The sequence below is a fragment of the Equus przewalskii genome, chromosome 19, assembly GCF_037783145.1.
Source record: "Equus przewalskii isolate Varuska chromosome 19, EquPr2, whole genome shotgun sequence".
Taxonomy (NCBI): Eukaryota; Metazoa; Chordata; class Mammalia; order Perissodactyla; family Equidae; genus Equus; species Equus przewalskii.
The window spans coordinates 41,780,048-41,802,477 of record NC_091849.1 but is presented as its reverse complement, the minus strand read 5'-3'; the positions used below and the strand labels follow the sequence as shown (position 1 = coordinate 41,802,477).

The following is a 22,430-nucleotide window of genomic DNA, read 5'->3' as shown; positions in this document are numbered from 1 at the left end:
GGCATTTGTCACCACCAGTGCGCAGAAGGGAAACCGAGACCCAGGCAGCAGTGTGGGGCAGTGGGAAGATTCTGGCCTTGCCTGGTGGCTTGCTGGCCGTGGGTCCTTGGAACGTCACCCAGCCTTCCAAGGCTGTGTCCTCGTGGTCGCGTGGGAAAGAGACGAGTAAGATTTCCATCGCCGTAAGGTGGTGTGGGGATGGAGTAAAGAGGAAGGGCTTCCGGGCTTCACGTTCCGGCTCTAGCGCTCAGTTTTGTGGTCTTGGCCAAGTCGGCAGGTCTCAGTTTGCTCATTTGTAAAATTGTCCAGAAAGGCCCAGCACCGTGCCTGGCCTGTCCTAGGCCTCAGGATGTGCTCGCTGCTCCAGCTCCTCTCTCGTCTGCAGCTCGTCTGCTTGTTTAAAGGAACCCCAGTCATAAGTGGTGGAGCTAGAACTGGGTCCCCAGTCTGCTGTCTGCAGGGCCAGAGCCCCTGGTGCAGCTGTCCATGAGTACCGGGATGGCATCTGGATTCCTTGGGGAGGCTGACCCTGGGCCTGAGGAGGTGTGAGCCAGGGAGGGTCCGCCCTGCTGCCGAGTGGGACTTCAGCTGGGAACTCTCAGCACAGTGGCTGGGGACCCTTGAGGACACACACACCAAGAAATGCTGAGTCATCAGGACCCCTGGTCACTGATGGCTGACCCCTGCACCCTTGCAGAGATGCCCTGAGCCCCCAGTACTGGCTGGGACATCGCTTCATGGGGTGTGGCTGTCCCCACCTCACTGATGTGTGGTGATAGCAATGCTGCCACTTATCCAGGGCCTGGTAGGAGCCAGGAAATGTGCTCCGTGTAGGACTGAGATCCCTGCCAGGAGGCACCGCTAACCCTGTTTTACAGAAGAACAAGGCCAAATGGCCAGGGAGGGGCGGGGCTGGATTTGAGCCCTGGTCTGCTTGGCCCCAAAGTTCTGTGCCTGAAATTGTATGACATTCCATAAAGTTACATCCGGCATGAGGCGTCTCCAGCAATAATTTTAGTAATAGAATGCTTGTCCGCATCCCCAAACCCACACTCACTGAAAGTCTTGTGTCAGCGTTGACCAATTAATTTTTACCACTGGCCAAATAGGATTTAGCCAAGTTCCCACTGTTGAAAAGAAAAGAGATGAGTCCCCAAACTTGTGATAAAATGGGAGGGGAGGGCGAGGGGCCCCCTATTTCAGATGCCTCGTGCCAGCTTAGGTTGAGGGAGAATTGAGCAGATATGCACCTTATTTTCCTGGCTTGCCCTAAGTAACTTTTTGGGCACTTTTTGAAAAACCCGCACATCCGTCATGCTTGCCCTGAATACCACAGTGATTGAAGCATGGTGTGGGGTCGTGGACTGACTTGATCCTCTTTAAGAGCCTCTTTTCATAGCGAGAACGTGCCGTGCTCCTCGTCACAGGACCTCTGCACAGACTATTCATTGTGCCGGAAACACCTTATCTTTCTATCCTTTCCTTCCTTCCGTATTTTGCTTCACTAATTTATCCTTAGCGCTCGGGTGAAAGACTAATTCCTTAGGAAAGCACCGCTGACCCTTTGCTATGCTGTATCCACCCCCTGTCGCATGCTGTTGGGGCAGTAGTGGTAACTTCTTTAGAGCATGTCACTATTATGGTTGTTCCTGATTTGTTATTGTTGGTTTCCCTGCTGGACTGTAAGCTCCGTGAAGTCAGGGACCACACTGGTCTCAACTGTTGTGTGCCCGGTGCCTTGCACTTGCCTGGTCCATACTATAGGCACTCAGTCAATGTTGGATGGACAGATAGGTGGTTGGACAGATGGATTGAGCTAGTTCACTTCATTTTCCTTCCTTTCCATTAACTCCAGCCAATATACTCTTCTTAGCAGGGAAGGAGAATGGTAATGACCTGTTTATCTCTCTTGGGCCTCTTTGAAGAAGACCTCATCTGGAGAACCCTAGAATCTAGCCCAGCACCTGACGTGTAGTAGGTGATCAAAGTTGAGTACGTGGTTGTCTCAGCTTAACGCTTGCCCAGGAGACCGCTAGTCCCAAGGACTCGTGCTGCTGTGGGGAGCCTGGAGAGTTAGTTTCCCATGTTGAGAGTGAGGATGGCACATTTATTCATGGAAACTGAGGGAAGTACATTCCTGCCTCCCACCCCAGGCCGTGGTTTAGCTGCTCTGTAAGGTCTGCTGTTAGGTTGCCAGTTACTATATTGACTTATTTGTACATAAATAGTTATCCCCATAACCTTCTCTTCGCCAGCATTCAGAGATAATGATATACAATCTTTGTAACATCACAGACATCGCTTCAAAAGCATTCTGTTGCTATAGGAATGTTTATGATGTGCTTATCGCTAGAATTTCATGAGCAACAAACTCCCAAATTGTAGATGATTTAGCATTGGAAGCAGGGAGTGAGAGTGTATTTGTGTTTGCATTAAAAAAAAAAAAAGACTTTGAAAGGGAAGTTTTGCTTCTGCAGAGTTCTCTTCTAAAGTTTAAAATAAGAACTACTTAAAAGCTGAGAATTTAGAGTCTCTTAAACATTCAAATGGGTGAAAATGACTTGTAATCTCTCCCTCAAGTATTAAGGCAGTAGGCATTTAAAGGCTTTTTTTGGAGCTGGCTGTCACAGACAAAGGATTTCTCAATTTAAAAAGAAAAATCATTTTTGTAGCATTAAATAGTAGGAATGAACACCAGCAGCCCTCTTGACATTTTAGAAATGATTTATTTTCTGAAATATCCCAGTCCATTTTCATAGATGACACTTTGTTCTTCCCATGCAGAGTGTAGCCTCGGCTGGGGTTGCCATAGTTGGGGTTGGAAGTTTGGGTTGCAGAAGGGCAGGGCTCCAGGCACAATGTCACAACTCTTTTTTTTTTTAAGTATGTTTTTTGGTGAGGAAGATTTGCCCTGAGTTATTATCTATTGCCAATCTTCCTCTTTTTTTTTTTCTCCCCAAAGCCCCAGTACACTGTTGTATATCCTAGTTGTAAGTCGTTATAGTTCTTCTATATGGGATGCTGCCTCAGTGTGGCTTGATGAGCAGTGCATAGGTCCGCGCCCAGGATCCGAACCGGTGAACCCCAGGCCACCAAAGTAGAGTGCGTGAACTTAACCAGTTGGCCACAGGGCCAGCCCCAGGCTCAATTTTTGACCAGGTTCCGTGAGCCTCATCCTCTGTTACCTGAACCAGCAAGTTGGTGCCACCACCTCTGTCCAGACACCCCAAAGCCACACTTTCCCAAAGTCCCTACCATGGCACTTTCCTTCCTGGAGAGACACTCTCTGAACTGTAGTCCAGAGGGTGAATTTGACATCATTTTTATTTCTAGCTACCCTCTCTGAACCAAGGCATCAGGCAACATCTTAGGAAAGTTGCACTCTTTACAAACTTCTGCTATAGCGATGCTCCTTAGTGTGGTTCATGGAATGGTGCTGGTCTGCAAACTGCTTACCAGTCAGCATAAGTACAGAAATGGAGAGTAAGCACCTAGAAACTTCCATACCGATTTGACAGAGTAATCCATTGAACTGAATATGAAAAATTAGGCTTGTCCTTTGTATGAATATTTTTTCGTTTCATCTTTATTATATTTTATAAAAGTATTCCTCCGTGATGGATTGGAAGTTAAAGCAAAGACAAAGATAGCTGGTTCTTCATCACACACAGTTTGAGAAGGCCTGTAACCTGCCTTTGCTCCCCTGTTGAATGAATTTGGGGAAACCACAGCACTTACCAAATTATATTGTAATGAAACACGTGTCCGTCCCCCTCTCTCTTGCTAGACTGTTTCTTGAGAGCAGGGACTGTGTCTAATACATCTTCGTGGCTTCATTCCTAAGAGCCCTGCCTGGCATATCGGAGGGCGTGGGAAACATTTGTCCCATGTGTGCCTGCCTGCTCCCCAGTGACATGAGAGTGGGTGAGGCCAGCCCCGGCAACTCCTGGGCCTTCTGGATAGTGTCCTCTGCAGGCCAGTGATGGAGAGCTGGGATCGAATGATGAAGTAGTGAACTTTCCTTCTCTTTTTCCCGCAGAAACAGGTCTCCTCTTCCGACCTGCCCAGCAGCATGAGAGCAGCATGACTGGCCGGCCGCAGGAGAAGCCCCCAGAGCCAGGCTCCCAACTCAACCATCTGCTGCGGAGGTCAAGGTGAGCTTGCTTTCCTTGTGCTGGAAGGTTTAGGAATTTTTGTTTTAGCTAATTCTATCTGCTTTTGTAATCCCTTGTCATGTGCTGGAAAAATGGAGTTTACTAGGGCATAGGTAGACTTAGAAAGTGCACGTCAGCCTAACGGGGCAAAACGTGCTCATTTCAGTTAATAGAGAGGCTGATGGTGGAGCAGACGGGACACTGAATTGAGTTGCTGGGGACTGAAGCTCTCATTATTCCTCCAGCACCTCCTGAATCTTGGGACCTTTTAGGGATTGGGTATCCAGAGAATTTGGGGTAAAGGAATCTCTGGAAGAGGATGTAATTGGAAAGCTGGTCAGTCCATAGTCTGGGACTCCCAAGACATCCTGGACAGACACATCTGTTCCACACAGGGTGGTAAGGGGCCTTAGAGGATCAGCCTGGCCAATCCCCAGCCAGTGTGGAACAATGAATTGTTAGAAAATTCTGCCTAATATTGGGACCAATTCTGCCTCTTGGTAAGTTCCGCCTGCTCTTCTCTGCTCTGCCATTTGGAACCATAAAGACTGAACTTTCAAAGACTCTGCCACATGACTCCCTCTTTGGATTTGAAGATGGCTGTCGTGACTCTGCTTTTGTTTTTTGTGTGAATTTTCCCTAGAGACTAGCGCCGCTCACCTTGTCCTTTTGTGCTCCTCCGTGTTGGAAAGCACTTCCTTACCTCCAGGGTTGGCCCTGCCAGTTGCTCACTCAACCTGTGCCATCCGCAGCAGAGAATCCCTCATTCACCGTTCATTCTTCAGTGTCTATTAAGAGCCTCCTCGGTGACAGTCACTGTGCTGGACACTGGAGGTACATCAATGAGCAAAAAAGACAGCGTCTCTGTCTTTTTTAACACAAAATAGGTTTGGATCCCTGGAGAGAGTTTGAAATAAGCCTTGAACCACTTCTCGGTGCTCTTTTTTAATATTTTATCTCTTTCCAACTTTTTTCTTAGGTGTTCCATAAGTGCTTGAAAAAAAATGTGTATTCTCTAATTATTGGATATAGTGTTCTATATAAAATCATTGAAATAAGTTAGTTCGTTGTGATGTTCAAATCGTCTGTAATGTGTCCTTTTCTGTTTTCGTCTGATTAATCTATCAATTATTGAGAGAAATGTGTTAAAAAATCTCCCATTGGACTTGTCAATTTCTCCTTATAATGCTGAAATTTTTGCTTTATATATTTTAAAGCAATGCTATTTGGTGCATAGATATTTAGAATAGGTATTTTATTGATGAATTGAGATTCATTTCTACCCTCTTTATACTTTGATTTTTTCTGCTCTTTATTTTTGGTTGAAGTGTTTCTCCCCCTCGTTCTGTTTTCCGTCTTCTTATTTGGAGGTTATATACTTCATAACTATTCTTTCAGTAGTTACTCCAGCAATTTTAACAGGCATCCTTAACAAAGTCTAACAGTAATCAGTGTCTTTACCTTCCTCCCAAACAATGCAAGAAGCATAAACTGGTTTAATTCTAACCACTGCCTCTCCCAATTTATATACAATTGTCCTGTGTTTTCATCCTGTCCTGTTTTTTCCCCACAAGCTAGATGTCGTTGTTATATATGGTGAGTGTGTGTATAGATTTACCCACAGACTTATCAATATCTTTTTTTCACCACTGTTTCATGAATATGAGATCATTTTCCTTCTGTCTAAAATAAATCCTTTAGCGTTATCCTTTAGTGAGAGTCTGTTGCTGGTAAACTTTCAAGTTTTTTCTGCTGGGTTTGATTTGGTTTTTGTTGGCTTGAAAATGTCTTTGTTTCGCTCTCAGTTTTGAAAGGTAGCTTTACTGGATATATTCTGTTGGGTCATTGAAGCCATTATTCCACTATGTCTGGCTCTGAATATTGCTTTTGAGAAGTTGGCTGTCAGTCTAATTGCTGTTTCTTTATAAGTGATCTGGCATTTCTCTCTGGTTATGTTAAAGATATCATTGTTTTCTCTGATGTTCTCAGCTTCATTGTCACGTAACTATGTGTAAATTTCTCTGTCTTTGTTCTGCTTGGGTTTTGTGGGGATTCCTACAGCTAAAGATGGGTGTTTTTCAACCATTCTGGAAAATTCTCACCCCTCAGTTCTTTGAATATTGCCTCTTTCTCTCTCTAATATCGCCTCTGGAACTCCACTTAGACGTATGGTGGGCCTTCTCGTTCTGTTCTCTCTCTATCTCTGTTTCACATTTTCATCTCTTTGCTGAAACTCTGAGTAATTTCTTCAAATCTGTCTTCCATTTAACTAATTTATTCTGTCTCCAATGCTGTTTAATCTATCCATTGAATTTTTTTCCTTTTGGTTCCTTTATTTATCATTTCTTGAAGTTCTGGTCCATTATTTTTCAAATCTGCTTGGTGGTTTTCTGATCTCTTATTTCTTGCTCATATTTGTAAGCTGCCTTTTTTTACTTCTTTAATCTATTGGAGTAGCTATTTAGACATTATAGAATTTCGTGTCTGGTGATTCCAGAATCGGAAATCTTTCCAGGCCAGATTCTGCCGTCTGTTGTTTCTGCTGGCTGGTACTCACAGTGCCTTGTTTTCTTGTTATTTACTGTGAGCTGCCCATTTTCCTTAGAACTTTCTTGGGAATTATTTGAGATGTGGATTGAAGTTTATTTTTCTGGAGAGGATTTGCATTAACTTCTACTAGTTGTCTGGAAGCACTATCAATCAAAAGTCACTTTAAATTAATTTTCTACCTAAAGCTTTTCTGGTTACATAAGTAGCATGAATTCCAACCGCAGACCTGTGTGAGATCCAGCTTATGGTTACAAATTTTCAGGAGAGATTCCCCCCACATTCTACCCAGCCCAGGGTCAGGTTTCCTTGTAATCTGCTTCTGTGCTGTGGGTCTATTTCTCATTCATTGAGAGTGGAGCCTATTGGAGTCCCAACTTTATGGCCAGAACTCCACTTTTTCTCCTGTTTCCTGAGCCCTGTGCAGCTCTCATGGGAAACGTAGAATCTCTGGGGATGAGCAGGAACCCTCAGGGCAAAAGCCAGCTTTGCCTCTAGCTTACCTCCCAAGTTTCCTGCTTTTGGTTTTGTTTTGGTCTTCAAAGACTCCTTTCATTTGTACCAGCTCAGCAATGTGTATACAATTTTTACATTTTAAATTTTATCCAGCATAATAATTGTTTCAGTTGGGAAAGTCAAGTTGCGTATCTAGTCTGCCATATTGCCAGAAAGTATATCTTCTTTCTTCTCCACCATGGCCCTGGGAGGCAGGAATGACTGTTCCATGTTCACAAAAGAGTGAACTGAGGCTCAGAGAAGACATGTAACTGGCTACAGTCACAGGCCTGGCAGGTGACAGACCCGAAAGGAGTATGTCCCTGTCCTATCCCCTCTCCCCAAAATGGGCTGTTGACCATTTTTTCAGGATTAGCTTTATTCTCACAGAGGATATGAGTTCCTACCAGAATGCTTTAAATAGCTGGGCAGCTTTGTAAAATTTGTTTATGAATCTATTGTTTATCTTCTTTGAGAGAGGAAATGGCTTCTACATATTTTGTGGCTTGTTTCTCCAACAGTCACCACCAACTTTCCTGCTTCATTCCCACTCCTCAAAGGCCCCCTGGACCCAAAGCCAGAACCCATGTGCACCTCATCCAGACCCCAGCTTCCTTTCTTCTTCGTGCTCCTCTCTCCTTCTCACATTCCCCTCTTTCCTGCACCTCTCCCCCACCCCATCCTTCCTGCTGTTGGTTTTTCTGTCTCCTGCTGGCGTGCCTTCCATCAGAGGGGAGGCCACAGAGCACAGTGGGTAGGTATTTTGGACCTTAGGGGGGCAGGGAGAAAGAGCTGAGTTTGAACCTAGCTCTGCCACTTACTAGCTTAGTCTCTCTGAGCTTCAGTTTCTTCATCTGTAACATGGGACAATAGATGGAGCTGCTCGAGGACCAAATGCGACGATGCGCATAAAGCTTGGACCACGAGTGTGGAGCGTCACAGCGCTCGGTCCGTGGCGGTCCGCGTTACAACTGAGAACAGGCCTGTGCTCTTGTTCAGTGATGCTTTTAAGCTGACAGAGCTGGTTTATGAAACGTGGTGAAAATGGAGGCAGAAATCTGGGGTCAGTGTGAGAGTCCCAGCCTCACTCTTATGTTCTTCCAACTGGATGTTTTAAAAAATAATCTGAGGGAAAACAGAACACCTTGGTCTGGCCAGTGTTTGCAGAGGATATAAACCAGGGGTTCTGGAAGCAGGGCACCCCAGCATCTCGGCTCTCCCTCCAAGCCGTTCCCTCCGCTGTGGAGCCCCCAGGCCACAGGATGGCGCACCTGCTCTGCGGGTCCTGCAGCCCTGCAGTGGGTGGTCTGCACTGTTTTACCTCCTTTACTTTTTGACGGCTGGTGTGACGCTTTTTATTTCACACACTCCCTTCTAGTAAATGCCTTTATATTACTCTCAGATTTGTATCACTTCCTGATTTGATATCTATCAAGCAACAGCTTTTCTCAGTACTTGCTATTTGTAGAGACTCTGGGCTACGTGCAGTGGGCAAGTGGTAGAAGAAACAGAGCACAGCGTAGAGTTGCTGTGACCTAAAACTGCTCTAAAAAATGTCTGTTAATTTTAAAAGACTTTATGACCAAAAAATGCATAAAGAATAAACCATCTTCATAAGGTTAAGGGTCAGATGTTCAGAGTGGATTTCCAAGGAGGGCAGCACTATGCCCTTGAGGGGTCAGCGAAGGCTTCCAGAGGAAGCCTGGAGGAGGCAGACTGGAGCCGACTCTGTGGGGCAGGTAGGGTGAGGCACTGGAAAAGGAGCTCCTACATACTGGGTATAGAAGTGGTATGAACTGAAACATAGAAACGGGTGTTCTCATGAGGCCCAGTGCGTGCTACTAGCCCCACACGTGGCCGCCTGGCCCCTCTTCGGCAGCCGGGCAGCCGTGCAGCCGTGTCTCATCTGCTGAGACACCCAGCAGGAGGATCTTTAGCGTATTATTAGCCTATCAAAAGCCCTAAGAAGTCCTGCAGTTAATGTTTGACTCTGTGTCACCAGGCGCCCCCAGGGGTATTTGACCACTCATGGCCCACGAACATGGCGGTCTTGAATGGATTTGCATTTGCCTTTTTGTCTCTCTAGCAAATGCTTTGGTTCACTCTTGGCCACCAACTCACTTTTATAAAACAGAGATTGGAAACTTTCTTTAAACATTTAGTCTGTGAATACCAAACAATGATTTGGAGTGAACCACTTGTCTTCTTTTTCCATGCGTTGCTCAAATATCTAGAAAGGTGAGGGTTTCTAGGAGCCTGAGCATGGATGTTGCTGGAGTTAGGGAGAGGCTGCTTTGCTCTCCAAGACAATGTTGACATTCTAGAGCAGTGGGCTGAGGGGCCAGGCCCAACCCACCCCATCCCCCACCCCGCCCGGCAAACCTCAAGTCTATTAACAGCCTCTCTCCTGATAATGATTCATGCTTCCTGTCCCTCCTCCATTCTGGTTGCTTAGAGCTATGAGCCAAGATTGATTACTTACACCATCCAACTGGCCTTGTCCATGGGGAGCTCAGCTGGTAGATTAATTATTCTTCTTAGGGTGGCACTCCAGGTTGAGTTCTTCTTGTGAGCCAACCCCTGCACAGTGAAACAAGGTGCAGATGCGGAGACCATTTCTGGAACCAGAAAGTTGGGACACTTCATGTCCAGGGCTGTCTGAGGAGTTTGGGGAGCCAAGGTTATTGTGGGCATAGAGACAGGCACCCCAGGCAAAGGACTTACGTGCTTGCACAGCCACATAAGAGCCAATGGACAGATGTTATAAACTGAGTCTTTAACGACTTCTCTGGAGGCTGACCATCAGCTCCTTCTCACTGTTGCACCCAGTGCATTCTCCTTTCTAAAAATACTTTAGTAATCTTTATTATAACAGTCGTATAGATTATTCTATTTTTTAAAAATTAAAACACTACAGCTGGAGCTTAAGTCTGCTCTGATAACCTCCCCCACTCACTCTTGGCCCTTTTCTAAAAGATGGCAGAAATCCAGGTGTCCTGACTCCCGGCTCTCTTTCTCCCCAGTAGGCTGGATAGGGATCAGGTGTCAGTGGTGGGAAGCTCTCCTGCCTCAGTATCCTGGCTCAGGATTGTTGGGTGTCCCTGGGACAGGCGGGCTCTGGGGGGGTTCGTCCAGCTGAGCCTTCACAGGTCAGAGCTAGAGGGACCTCCTTGCAGCCCCTTGGGTCCAGCCTCCTCATTCTGCAGAAGCTGAGTCTGAGGTGCAGGGAGGGGAAGTCATTGCCCAACAAGGTCACAGGGCCAGTCTCCTTTTCTGTTTGGTCCGGGTTATCTTTATATTGGGTTTGCGTTTCCTGAATACGCAGCTACCCAGTGGGGGCTGGGGGCAGGGGCAGAGGGCAGGGGAAGTGGGCTTAAAAGAACCCCATGTGAGAATGTTTAAATGTCCTGAGTGTCCCATGAAGAGGGAGATCATGTGTGTGCACATAATCAAGAGGAGGAGAGGGGGAAACAGTGTGGGTCCAGGAGACCCAGGGTGGAGAGGAAGAAGGAGGACAAAATGAGGGCCATTCAGAGAAGGCTGGGACATTTTAATTTAGGGAATAGAAATAAGTAGGCAACTGCTTCTTTGCTCTTCCATGATGCCTTCTTGTTTGTATTTCTGGAGAACACTCACGTCACGTGGAGGCCCTACGTCTCCATTCAGCCGAAGTGGTTTAGTGGTCGCTGGGGGCTCTTTGGCCTGGGACCAGAGGTCCTCGGCTCTCCTCTCCCTCGGGTTTGCTTCTCACCAGCACTTGTGATCCTGTGGAAATCTCTTCCTCCCTCGGAACTTCCATAGCTTAGCTTAAAATGGGAATACAGCTTCCTGCTGGGTCTGCCACACAGAAAAATAGCAGTTGTGAGAATGCCCTCTGAATGTTGAAGGTTAGGATGGCCTCGTTGTTTCTTCTCTAAGGGCTACCTTGGCGTGAACTCTGAGGGAGTTGGGAGCTTCCGCTGGGTTAGGTCTCCTTTGCCGGTCAGATCAGGTGGCAGATGTGGGCCACCAAGGCCTCCCCAGGCCTGCTTCCCTGGGACAGCCCTGCCAGACAGTGTCCCCCAGCTCTCAGAGGGGGGCCGTTGTTTAAGCAGCCCAAGGGGCTGTCACTAAAAGTAAGGAAACTGCAGCTATGGACAGAGTTACTGCCAATTTCCTGGAATCTGAGGGCTGGGGGCCCTCTTGAAACAGGAAAGGAAGTAAACTATCTCTTTATCTGGTATCATAGAGGGAATGAATCGACTCTTTCCGGGTAACTGGGCCGCACCCCTTTAAAGTTTTTTCTTTAATGATAACCGTAGCTATTCTTAAGCTTTAGATGGCCACTACATAATTTCTTCTCTTTTCCTCTCCTGGGGTCTTGAACTGCTTGAGAGCTGGACCCCAGAGAGCAGAACTCCTCCCTCGTTACCAGTAACCACGCTGGCGAGCTTGGCCTGACCCGTGGCCGCACTCAGAGTCCCTTTTGGGCACCTCCTGAGTTGCACTGACCCTCGAAGAACTATAGGCCTTTCTTCAGGGGCCGACCTGCCCCAGAGAACTTCCTTCAGCAGTGAATGAGCAAGTCACGTGAGCGTCTGCAGTCTTCTGTTTATTTCTCTGCCTAGAGAACAATACGGTAAATGTGCTTTTCGCCTTGGCACCATGTCTTGGATTGTCGTTATGGAGAAAAGTGACTCTACCGCGATGCAATGGTGTTTTCAGGGGGAGTCAGGGTAAGTGAGGTTCTTGGTCCCCTCACCGAAGAGCCCCCGACTGCGGAGGCTTTCCACTGGATGGGTTTCCTCTCTTCCTTTCTGTGTCCACTTCTGGCACTTCCTGCCCCTGAGCACGAGTCTGCTAAGTGAAACAAAGGGAGGGCTGAAGGTTGCCCAGGAAACGAATAACCAAACCGATTCAATCACGACTGAGTCACTGAGCCTGATCTAAACTGTACCCAAGTCAAAACAAAACAAGAGAAACCCCACCCTGGGTGGTGAGATTCTGAGAGTCCCCACTGGGTGCCACACATGTTCTGTACCTTCGCCTGTTTAATCCTCACAGAAAAGCCTGGAACAATAGGAATCATCATTCCTGTTTCACAGAAGTCAAAACTGAGGCTTGGAAAAAAAAAAATGAAAAAGAGTCAGGTCGGCCTGCCCGGTTACTCACTTGGCAACCGTGGAAGATTAAGATCTGAACTCTGGTCTTCTGACTCCACAACCAGTGTTCTTGGTCCTTCTGTGAGGAAAATGCCTCCACAGAACCCATTTGTTCCTCTCCTCTGAGAAGTTCCTGATGAGGAAAAGAATTTTCCAGATCGCTGGAGCTTAGCCCTTTAAGCCTAGAAATAGGAAGGGGGTTTTTTTTTGGTGTGTAAAATGCGTCAGCTTCTTTTTCGTACTTCCAAGTTCATGGCTATGCGCTAGAGGGTTGAAGGTTGCGAGGAGCTGGTGTCTGGATCCCCGGGGCGTGTCTATACTGTGGCGTAAACTAGCTCTCCCCGAGCCCTCAGAAGTCAAGGAGAAAGCTGGAAGGTTCCAACTAGCGGGTGGTAGCTTCATGCTAGTCAGATCTGTGGGAGGCGGGGGAAAAGACGGACAAGGGACTCTGCAGAAGATCAGAGGAAGCCTTGTCCTTTGGCATTGGAGGGTTGGAGGCCTAGCCTGTCACTGATTGTGTGACCTTGGGCAGCGCATCCCCTGGATGTGAATTTCCTTTTCTTTTAAACAGAGAAAACAATTCTGACTTCACACGTTTATAGTGGGGACAAAATAAAATAGTGTGTGCGTGTGCTTTGTACAGCGCTTTCTGGAATCTTCCTATTGGCCATGAAGACATGCACACCCTCCCACGAACTCCTCAAGGTCCCTATCAGAAACTCCACCCTGGGCCAGAGGATTTGTGGCCGTGGCCCAGGGGCGCTGGCTGGCTCTGAGCTCCACTGACATCAGGCAGACACGTGCCATGGTCACCAAGGCAGGTCACTCCACATGTCAGCATTGACCTCCTCGTCCCATGACTGTTAAAGAGATGGAGCCATGAGTTTCTTACTCTTTAATTCAAAAAAAGGAAAGAAAGAAAGAAAAGAAAGGGGAAAAAATTTTGGTTTTCTTTAACCTGTACTTTTGTTCTGTTTTCCCCTCCTTGCTGTGAATGGAATTGCCATTTAACTTTTTTTTTTTAATTTAAAAAAATGATGTTCTGGGTGATGGAACATAATATTTAGACACGTTGAACTGACAGTTGATGGCTGTGTTGTCAATACACCATCACCACAAATCATGTTCCAGGGGTTGGTGGGGAGGAGATTTGTGTGTAAATGTGCGTGTGCGTGCACACACTTGGATGATTTAAAGTGATCGGGGAGGGTCCAGTGACCCTTATCAAAAGCAGCTCCTGTGGAAGGTTAGCCATAGGACACGGTCGTTGGCTCTGCAGAGCAGAAGAGGGAAGCCCGCTTCCACTGTGGACCAGGGGATCTTCTCTGTGTTAGCCTGTGGCAGCAAAAGCTTCCCCCTTCCTCCCTCCCTTTCTCCTGTCGTTAGCTCCCAGTGGGTGCCCTGTTTATGCTGAGCCCTGAAGGCAGAGTTGAAGGGGTCCCAGTCTGATGGCGGAGGCAGATAAAGCAGTTGGGAACAGTGTGCTAAGTGGTGTAATAAAGACACGCTGACTGGGTACTTGGTCTACTCTCTAGGCAGTCCTCCTCATGTCCCCGCCTCCACCTACCACCTGTTGTCAGGGGACTCTCAAACCTCTCTGAGCCTGGGAGCCCTCAGTCCCCTGCCTCAGTGACAGCTCCTGTTGTAGATTTCAAAGCCAAACTGAACTTTGGCAGCGCTCCCTGTCCTCACATGTGCGAACCTGACATCTAGGTGTCATCCTGACGTACCCTGCTCCCGCACCTCCATGCCCATCCCGTCACCAGGTCCTGTCAGGTTCACCCTGAAATGCCCCTCCGTCACCACCCGCGTCCAAGCTGCCTGGCCTCGACCACCACAGAGCTGAGTCTCCCCATATCCTCGCTCACGCTCCTCCGGTCCATTGTCTGCACCAGAGGTCGGCACACAGCGGTCCCCAGGATCACTTCCCTGACCCAGCCACTGCCTGATGTTGTATGGCCCCTGGGCTAAAAATGGCTTGTACATATGAGCATTTGATGATATGGGAACACTGACTTTGGACCCCAATTAAGCAAAAAGTCATCCCTCCAAAAAATATTTCCATTCTTCTCATTAGCAGATCTGTGTTACAAAAGAATTATACTCAATTATTATTATATTTTGTTTCCTCAAAAAATTTGTAGAATTTTCTTTTTTGTCTTATTATATAAGACAAAAGTCTTATATAAGTGATGTATAAGTCTACTTCATAGCCTTGATTTTGCCACCTGGCTGCAAAGCCTAGAATATATACTATCTGGCCCTTTACAGAAAAGGTTTGTTGACCTCTGGTCTACACTGTGGCCTTTTCAAAATGGAAATCTGCTCAGTCATACATGCTTGCACAGAAATACACACACACCCCACTCAAAATACTTTAATGGTTCCCTATTACTCTTTGGATAAAGATAAAGCTCCTTACCCTTAAGAACCTTGGGTGGTCTGGCCCCTGCCCCCTCTCCAGTTTCATCACCATGCTCCTTTATCCTCCATTCCAGCCACTCTGGCCGCCTTTTAGTTCATTGTGTCCACCATGTTCCCACCTGCCACAGGGCCTTTGCCCATACTGTCCTTCACTGTCTGGAATGCAGCTTTCTACACCCTATTTTCCCTGTTTAAGTCCTTCTCATCCTTTAGATTGCAGCATCACTGTAACTTCCTCAGAGCATCGTTCCCTGACCTCTCTGCTGAGGTCACGGCCCTTTATTATTGCGCCTCATCACAGTCAGCAGATTGTATTTGTCTGTCTGACCTCTCCCTGGCAGACTGCAAGCCCCACAAGAGATGACACCTTGTCATGGACCCACCTCCATGATGTCCACTGTGCCTGGTACCTAGTGGGCACTCAGTAAATATTTCGTTACAATGAATGGCTGAGAATCAGGGAAGGTTTCATAAAGGATGTTAAGTTTGAACAGGAACTTATAGGCTAAGAAGATAGAGAATGAGAGAAAGAGATTCCAGGCTGAGGGACCAGCATTCTGGAAACCCTGTAGTTTTATAGGCCAAGTGCTCACGGTATGTATGGTGAATGGTTGGGTAAATCATTGGGAAGGTAGGTGAGGCTAAATTGTGAGGGGCCTCCTGTGCTGGGCTGAGCTGTCTGGACCCTGCTCCTGTTGGTGGAGGGAGCACTGGAGGTTTTAAGCAGAGGGGTGGCATGGGCAGGGCTGCTGGGTGTAAAGTGGGCGAGGAGAGGGGCCCGGCCATTAGGAGACTGTATCATGGAGTGGGCAGTGGGAATGAGAGGAGAAGATGGTCAGGGAAATGCAGGAATTGATAACCTGTTGGAAGTGAGGGAGGTTAGGGGAGGTGAGCTCTTGGGGTCCCAGCTTTCTGATTCAGGCTCCTCCAGTATTTAAGATGAGTGAAGGGGAAACAGTAAGAGCAAGAGGTGGAGGGATGAAAGTTAGTTCGGGGGCCAGGAAGCGGAGAGGGCAAATGCCTGCAGCCTCCATTTCTCAGTGAAGCAGGCTCAGGCTCAACTGCTGGAACAAAGGCCTTTGGGGTTCAGGATGTAGACCCTGGCCTCTTTCCCCTTTTGCAAGCAGAGGGTGCAGCATCATCCCTAAACTTTTGGGGGATTTGCTTCAGCGAGGAGCATCTGGGGGCTCAGACTGTGGACTTAGATCCCAAACAGCCCCTCCAGGGGTTAATAGGGCCCTTAAGGAGATCTTACAGGCCTGCCTTTCCTCATCCTGTTCCTAAAATGCAATGTCTACATGTCAGCTTTGTCAGAAATCCTGCCTTGAAGGCCTTTGAAAAAAAATAGTCCACTTACTTCCAAAAATGTTCTCTGAGGGCCTGCCCCACCCCAGCTCTGCTCTGAGCACCACAGGGAACCCGGCTCTGAGTCTGTGCCTGACCTGCAGACACCTAACTAATACTTGAAACCCACAAACGGTGCAAGAAGGCATAATTCAGCGACTTCGTGTGTTATCGTAGCGTATTAAAGTTCTCAGGGCACATTCACACACGGGAGAAGCCGTTTTTAACCAGCTTCTCCCAGCCATCTTCTCCCGCAGCTCCCCAGACACCCAGACACATAGCACCCGCTCCTCTAAGCATCGTCCGGGCTGAGCAGGCACTAGCTGCGTTCCCAAACCTGCTTATGCCGGTTGTGCTTGTTATTGTAATGCATAAATTAATTAAATGTGATAGAAGCTGATGACCTCTGAGTGCAAAAAGGAAAGAAATGCTGTTTCTATGAAAGGTTAGCTGAATGCTTTGGAAAAAGAATATAGAGAAACAAGCCCCCAAAAGACACTAAGTGCCAGGTGACGTGTAAGCAAGACGATCGTTGAAGATGGGCACCCGAGAGAGGGGGCATATGAGCACATCAGAGGATTCGGCACCACGATTCCTTTACAGTGTCCTCAACTTCTGGCTCCTTCTTACAGAAACAAAACTGAAAAATGATAGCTCATGCATTACAGGGTGGTTATGGAGAAAGACAACGCAGAGCTCTAGTCAGCAGATCTGTGAGCAAAGTAAAGGTCTGGCCCTTGCCTCGAAAGGCTAGCGAGATGTTTGTGTTTTAAGTTAAAGTTTTAAGCCATCAGTGTTTTGCTTTTAAGCGTACATGCAGGTTTTTTCACTGTTTTATTACATCTGTTTATTTTTTTGAAGAAGTAATAGATTCCCATGGTTCAATAATTTAGAAAAAGATAAAAAGCTATAAAATGAAGTCTTCTTCCTACTCTTCTTCCCATTCAGCCCAGAGACACCCCCTCCCCACAGACAACTATTACTAGTTCCTTAGATCCTTCCAGATTTTCTTTATGCACGAGAAGCAGCTGTGAACATACAGTCGATCCTCATTATTCGGGGATTTCATATTCGCATATTTCTCCTACCCTCTCAAATTTATTTGAAACCCCCAAATCAATACTCAGGGTGCTTTCAAAGTCCGTGATGGACATGCTATGACAGAGCTATGAAAAAGTCGAGCCTCCCAACGCACATTCCCGGCTGAGGTTGATCGTGGAGATGTTCTGCCTTCTTGTTTTGACTCTCATGCTGTAAACAACTGTCCTTTTCAAAGTCCATTTAGTGCCATGTTTTTGCACTTTTTGTTGCTGATTTCACTGTTTAAAGTGGCCCCAGTGTCATGCTGAAGTGCTCTTAAGTGTAAGGAGGCTGTGATGTACCTTATGGAGAAAATATGCATTAAATAAGCTTCGTTCAGACATGAATTATAGTGCTGTTGGCCATGAACTCAATGTTAATGAATCAATGATATATTAAATAAGATATCTTGGAACAGAAACACACATAAAACAAGGTTATGCATTTTAAAAGCAAAACAAATAAGGTTATATATTGATCAGTTGATGAAAAAGTGACCAGAGGCTCACAGGAACTGAACCTTGTATTTCCCCCGAAAAACAATGGTACATTGTTTGCTAATTCAGTGTCTATGGTGACTTTATAAAACATACTACTGCTAATAATGAGAATCAACTATTTACATACATACATGTATATATTCTATTTTAACTTTAGAGATCTTTCCATATCAGTTCATGGAGTTTCCTTGTTCTTTTTAACAGCCATATAATACTCCATCATATGGTTATTCTATAATTGTCTTTAACCACTCCCTTATTGACAGGCATTTGAGGTGTTTTCAGTCTTTGGCTACTCAAACAATGCTGCAGTGTATACACTTGTCTGTAGGTCATTTTTATATGTCATTTGTTATAAGTCTCTGCCATAACCAATGTACTAGAAAGGGAATTCTGAACTCCTGGGTATATATCCTAAAGAAATTCTCACAGAAGTTCATAAGGAGACACATTTGAGAATGTTCATCACAGGGTGTCGTTGAAAGGTTGGCAAAGAGTAAGTGTGATGGATGCAAGTTCCCACCTGGTGTGGTTATTGTGAGGGGCTGGTGGAGGACTGGGCGCTGTGCCTGGCCCGAGGTTAGTGCACAGTACATATTAGCCATCATCATTCCTCCCTCCCATTTGCTCAGCAGCATCTCAGTCTAGCTCGTCAGCATAGCACTGGGTGTCTTTCCTACTGCTCTCCGACGGCAGCCCGCCCCTCCGTGATCCGTCTCCACATGCGGCTGGAGGATGCCTGGGCAGTGTTGGGGACATTTTTGTGCTGGTGTCCTAGGCTTAACTCTGGGCCACGTTGGCTCCATGAGAAGAGGATTGGCCCCTTCTCCTCCTAATCTTTAGCCAGGCCCACGGGGTGGATGTTGGACAAACCTAGTTGCTGCATTCCATGAGCATTGAGTGAATCTGCTTTGGACCAAATGCTGCTCACGGCACAGTGGAAAGAGGAGGGAGAGACATTCAAACAAAAGTTTGAAGACACAATTCTACTCCTATAGAACTTAAAATCTAGTATTGGTTGGAAAATCGGGCACCCAAGCTCACTGGCCTGGTGGAGTAATGTTTCCACCAAACAGAAGGATGCCCATGGGGGCCTGTAAAACTTTCATGTCAGGTCTGGTCCCCACATTCTCCCCAAGGCCCTAAGGCTCTGGGGACCCCGTTTCTACCCTCTCCTTCCAGGGGCCCCTGGTGGGTGGTCACTTCAACCCTCTGGTCTCATAGCAGTAGAGGGAAGTTATTTTGGCAAGAAATTGGGACAGTGAGATAATGGGGGCCAATGACCAACAGGATATCTGTCTTGAACAAGTCCAGGCAGGTTTGGGGGCTGCCCAGGGGCGATGTGAGGGATTACTGGGGCGGGGGGGGGGGGGGGGGGCAATCCCAGCAAAGGGTAAGATGGCCTCTTGATTCCCTGAGGCCTCTCAGTAGCCGTGGGGTAGACGGAAGCCAGCCTTGGTGATCCTCCACCGCCCACACACAAAACTCCCAGCAGTGGGAATGTCAGGTGAGGGGGCTTGAAGGGGATGTTCACTTCCAGCTTTATTCTGTGCTGCTTGAATTCTCAGAAGCATCTGTGGGTTAAAGCATACCGGTTTTCTTAATCTTGGCATGCTGTGGGTTGGAACGAGACCCTCCTGACAAAATTGGTCTCAGCAGCTCCCATCAGCTTGTCTCTCACAGGGCATCTTCCCAGTTCGCTCCCTTGGTCTGTTCACTCCTTGCTTCTCCTCCTTCAGCAGCTTCCCATGGGCCCTGGGAGCCTACTCAAGGTGCTCTGGGGGCGAGGCTCCTCCCGGTCCTTGAACAAGGAGCCCCTCTCACGTGACTGAGAAGGCCAGCCTTCAGGGCACAGAAGGACAAAGGAGACATTGCCAGGGGCAGCCAAGCTTCCTAGTCAAACCTCGGTGTGGGGCTCCAGGGCCACGGGAAATTTGAGGTGGGCTGTGAGGCCCTCTGTCTGCCTTCACTGAGCAAATGCCTCTGAAGCACTTGCAAAGTGCCAGATGTGAGGCACAGGCTGGGCCTCAGAGATGTACAAGACGGTGTCCGGCTGCCCTCAGAGAGTTCACGCCGCTGGAAAGGTGGGGGCGTAAGCAATGATGATGGGGGGGTCATCTCTATGGAGGAGGCCAGACCCAAACCACAGGGGCCTGGAGGAGGGAGCGACTCAGGAAGTGCCACTGGGAAGGCCTCCAGCCCCAGACACCAGAGGTCCTTCTGTTTGTTTCTTGACTCTCAGAATTCCCCCAAAAGTCTTAGAACTCTGAGCCAGAAAGGGCTGTGAGGGTTGCTTGTCTAAGCCCCCTTATCTTACAAGTGAAGAGCCTAGGGGCCGTGGAATTGCCCTGGGATGGGGCCTGTGTTGTTGCCACTGTTCACAGAATGCCCTGACGTCATAAACTGGGGTACCTCCCATCAGATATGCAGGCAGGCGGGCCAAGAAAGACCAACAGACACCCAAGCATAAGAACGCTAATGCACAGTTGTTCTGCACGCAAGGAAGTGTCGCAGACTTTGTTACCCTGTGAGCTGTGAGCTGTTTTCCAGAAAGAAGGGAGGTGATTTCCCCCAGACACCCACCCCTTCCCTGGGGCATAGGGCATCTAGGGGCATTTGTTTTTTATACAGTCTGACATCCTTGAAGGCCACAGACCAAAGCCAAGCCAACTGTTCCAGTTGAGAACTGAATCCATAACCACACAACCGCGGCAGCCTACCTGGAGTCCTAGGGTTTGAGTCAGCGGGGCTGGTGCCATCCCAGGTGACCGTGCTGCACCCCCCTTCCCGTCGTCCCCTGCAGAGGAGGCTGGTCTGTGTCTCGGACCTGCTGGAGGTGCCCTCAGCAGCTGGGCTCCCGGAGAGCTGGGTGTGGGGCTTGAGTGGTAGGAATGGAGCCCTCAGCTGCTTGACTTGTGTTTTCTTAAATTTATAATTGGGAGATTTCTCCCAGCCCTGCCCTGCCCTGCCAGGGACAGAGAGGCATCCTTTCTCTGGCTGCATTCCCAGCTGCTGATTCATAAGGCCCACGCCTCAAGTCCTGGGGCACGAGTAGGGGATCTTCTGTGCGGGCCCAGGCCCAGACCCCTCCAGCCGGGCACCCCACTGAGACCTTCCCTGAGTCCCCAACACAAGGGTCTGCCCACTGTGCCTTCTGGGTCCTCACTCCTGTGACCTCACCTCCCTGAGAGGCCCTTCTCTGCCTTTTCCTTGTGAAATTCCCTGGAGTCTTTAGGAAGCCCCACCCCCTCTCACCCCTCCCCCAACTGTGAGCTTAAAGACACAGGTTTGTGGGGTTTTATCTTCCCTAGCAGAGTCCTGGCACAGTAGGTCCTCAGTGTGAGTTTGTATGAAAGAATATAAAGGACAAGACAAGGCACAGATGCCCATCTCTGACCATGAGGTCCTCCATCCACTGGGTTGTAAGCTTCATGAGGCCAGGGACTGTGACCTAGTGACATCTCCTGGCACGCAGTAGGTCTTCAGTATGGTTACCGATTATCCTGAAATTCCCCTGGCAGCTCCTTCTTAGGAGAAACACATGATCATGTGGTACTCAGGGCTTGGGGCACTTGGGGCTCACGTGTGGGTTGTTCAGGTCTCTCCTCTGCCCTGCCTTCCTTCTGCAGACCTCTTCACTATGTCATCTGTCAACCTCACCATCACCAGGGGATGGGGTGAGGGGCCAACTGTGGATTGGGAGGAGGCTTCATGGAAGAGCCAGGCAGCCCAGAATGGCCCTCGTCCCTGGCATGCCCCCCAGAGCCTATTGCATCTCTCCCTTTAGACTCTGGGGTGCCCTGAGTTTAGGATGTAAATTTCCTATGCTATCCCTGCTTTTACATCCCATCACTTTCTCCCTGGGGCCCTAAGTAAGTTTTGATGAGTACTGACATGAGGGACAGTGATCCCAGGTGGGTATGTCTGAGCATGTCCCACTCCCGTGTTCCAGAGCAGTTATGTCTGGTGGTGCTGAAGATGCAGGAAAGGCTCAGTCACATCAGCTCAGCATTGCCTCCCACCCCCCAACCTCTGTGTCCTGGGAGAGGTGGACAACTTGTGGCGTCTCCGTGCTCTGTGCATCTGCCCCCCGAGCAGTTGTCAGCTCCACAATTTGAATGCTAATTGGCTGCTGAGCCCTAAATTTCAACCTCTGTAAGTTGGTAAAAGATGAGCCAGTGGTTTTATGGGTTTTGTTCAGGCTCCCTCTAGAAAAACTTTGCTTCAGTTATCAGGATACCTAAAAACATGGTTGAGATCCAGAGAAGACAAGTGACTTGCCCAGGGTCACACAGAGAGTCAGTGGAACCAGGCCTCCTGTTTGCTACTCCATTGCCCCTCTCACTACACCATATTCAGACTCGATGCCCGTGTTCCTAACCTCCCTACCCAGTCCTTGCCATTAGTGGAGGAGGGTGGTTTAAAAAACTGTATCTAAGAATGTATCCACAGGGCTGCCTCTTCCAGGAAGCCACCCTAGACTCCTGTGGCCCCACTTCTTTCCCCACATCCTCAGCATCCACACCACTCCATGCCAAATGGGGATGGAGAGAAGAAGTGGCGTGTAGCAGTCGCCAGGGGAAGGCACTGTAAGTTCCCTGGTAGAGAGCTGCTGCTGGCCCAGAAGAGAGAGCAATGACAGCGAGGACAGGAACTTGCACCCCAGAAAGTGAAATAGCTCCAGTCCCCATTTCCTGGTGGAGAGGCAAAGTCCAAACTCTCCATGTTGCAGGTCCCTGGTTTCT

General features: G+C 48.1%; 1 protein-coding gene across 1 annotated transcript in view; it reads left to right on the top strand.

Annotated features, from left to right (window-relative positions):
* TRERF1 (transcriptional regulating factor 1) overlaps window positions 1-22,430 on the top strand; it is an 84,538-nt gene that overhangs the window by 15,518 nt on the left and 46,590 nt on the right. The window contains 1 exon segment of the mRNA XM_070586064.1: window positions 4,040-4,154. The gene's annotated coding sequence lies outside the window, so the exon portion shown is untranslated.